The sequence below is a fragment of the Elephantulus edwardii genome, unplaced genomic scaffold (assembly GCF_000299155.1).
Source record: "Elephantulus edwardii isolate Elephantulus edwardi_28Jun2011 unplaced genomic scaffold, EleEdw1.0 scaffold00008, whole genome shotgun sequence".
In the NCBI taxonomy this organism is placed as follows: Eukaryota; Metazoa; Chordata; class Mammalia; order Macroscelidea; family Macroscelididae; genus Elephantulus; species Elephantulus edwardii.
Genome location: NW_006399758.1, coordinates 23,726,839 through 23,729,363, shown reverse-complemented (window position 1 = coordinate 23,729,363; position 2,525 = coordinate 23,726,839). Strand labels below are relative to the sequence as shown.

Sequence of the window (2,525 nt, the reverse complement as noted above, 5' to 3'; positions counted from 1 at the left end):
ACAGGGAGGAGAGGAGTGTTCCAGGGGGATTGGCATGGCACTAGAACCTCTTGTTTTATTAACCTGAGGATGCGTGGTCAGATGCCCTCCTTGGCTTCTTTACTCATAGGATATTGTCTAACCCTAGTGGGGGAGGCACCCGCTTTTAATTCCACTACTATTGGTGGAACATTTTTAGCCATACCTAACCCCCCTGTTTCTGCCCAGGCATCTGGGAATTCTTTTAACCAATCTACGAGGTCCAAATCTTTAGCTTCTGTTTCTGGTTCATGGAGCCTATATTCTTCTTCTAGATGAACTACTAGGGTTAGAGTGCTAGGCTTGTTGCTATCCCAGGTAACTTCAGGCCCCCTTGGAGTGAACTGAATTTGGGCTTTCAGTTTAGTTAGAAGATCTCTTCTTAAGAGTGGGGCTGGGCACTCCGGTATAACAAGAAAAGAGTGAGTCACTTGATTTTTTTCCCTAAATCTATAGTCCGTTCAGTGGTCCATGGGCAGAATTTTTGTCCAGTAGCCGCTAGCACCACTGACTTCTTTGTGCTAATCTTCCCCAGGGGCTGCTTCAGAACTGAATGTTGTTCCCCCATGTCTACCAGAAAGTCAACGGGGTCCTCCCCCCAGATATAGTTACCCTAGGCTCAGGGAGGGGATCCGAGCCCCGTCTTCCCTAGTCTTCATCTAGGGTGAGAATTTTTGATGGCTTATTCTTTTTCTTGCGACACTCTTTAGCCCAGTGTCCCTTGTCTTTGCAGTATGCACACTGGTCTTTGTCCAACTGCAGTTTCTTTTCATATTGCTTCGATCCCTTAGTGCCCAGGTGCCCTGTCTGTCTTGACCCTGCTCTATCTCTTTCTTTTTCACTCACTACTGCGGCCAAGATTTTTGTCAAATTCCTCTCTTGATGGCGGTCTCGCCGGTCCTCACGTTCCTCTCTTTCTTTCTTTTCTCTCTCTGCCTTCTCTTCCTCTGTCTCCCTCTTGTGATACACTTTCTCAGCTTCTTTCACTACATCCCTCAATGTAAAATCTTGTAACCCCTCTATGCGCTGTAATTTTTTCCTGATGTCTGGAGCAGACTGCCCAATGAAGGCCATAACTACTGCAGCTTTCTGTCCCTCTGATGCAGGGTCAAAGGGAGTGTATTTCCTATAGGCATCCATTAGTCTTTCTAGGAACACGGAGTGGGGTTCAGTAGGTCCTTGAAGGACTTTTCTTACCATAGCCAAATTAGTGGGGCATCGCGCAGCCCCTCTGAGACCCGCTACGAGAGTCCGGCGGTAAGCAGATAGCTGCTCCCTACCTTCAGCAGTGTTATAATCCCAGTTGGGGCGAACAAGAAGAAATCCCGCATCCATGGCAGCAGGAGTCTGGACTGGTTGTCCTGCAGCATCTCGGACGTTTTTCCTGGCTTCCGCCTGAATTCTCTCTTGCTCCTCAGTAGTGAAGAGGACCTGGAGAAATTGCAGGCAATCATCCCACGTGGGTTGGTGAGAGAACATGAGGGACTCATTTAGTCCAATAAGCTCTGTGGGGTTATCTGAAAAGGAAGGATGGTTAGTCTTCCAATTATAGAGGTCAGCAGAGGAAAATGGCCAGTACTGGAGGGGTTGGAGTTGTTCTGGCTCTGGGGTCCCTCCATACGCTCGTAAGGGGAGAGCCACAGTGGAATCTGGGCTCTCCAGACCCCTCGGACTGTGAGTCCCCTGTGCTGGTCCCTGGGGGGCACTCACAGGGATGGGGGGACTGGGATCAACCTGGCCCTGATATGGGGGAGTATTGTGGCGCATCTCAGGCCACTCAGGTGGATTTTCAATCTCAGGATAAATTTTGGGTGGTGCCGATGGCGCAGCTTCTGGGGCCACAGGAACTCTGGACTCAGAAGTTCGAGTTTTTAGGGCTAATGCGCGTGGAGGGGTGGTATGTTTCTTCAAAACCCAAGGTTTTACCCACAGCGGTGGATTCTGCACTAAATCCTGCCACACGATGATGTATGACTGTTGGTCAGGATGCGCGTTTGGTCCTTCCTGGAAAACAAGATCTTTAACTGCCAAAATGATTGTTAAGTCAAATGCTCCCTCTGGTGGCCAACCGACTCCCAGAGCAGGCCACTCAGAGTTACAGAAGTTTTGCCAAGGTCCTTTTTTAACGTTAACAGAGAGATTATTAGCCCTGGTTCTTACTTCAGAAAAATGTCCTAAAGTCAGGGAGAGGGGTGTCGTCATATGCTGTCCCATATTAGTGGCCCACAGAACACTGCAGACACTCACAAGAAATACAAGACACACAAGAAACTCTCTTCGTGACAACCAATTGAAAGCTGCTTCAGACGGGAGAGCCCTCCGAGCCCCTCCTCTCCAGCGGGACACTCTAAGTCCCTCAGACGGACCAGAGACTATTAAAGCCTCTGGATCCGTATTCCACCCAAAGGGATGTCTCCCTAGGGCTGTGATTCGTGTTTTTTTCAAGCACATCTGCTTTGCCATAGTCACAAACTTAGAGTAAGCTGAAAATAAAACAGACTTACGAA

General features: G+C 49.0%; 1 pseudogene; it reads right to left on the bottom strand.

Annotated features, from left to right (window-relative positions):
* LOC102870189 overlaps positions 1-2,232 on the bottom strand; it is a 5,183-nt pseudogene extending 2,951 nt beyond the window's left edge.
* Positions 2,233-2,525: the final 293 nt, after the last annotated feature.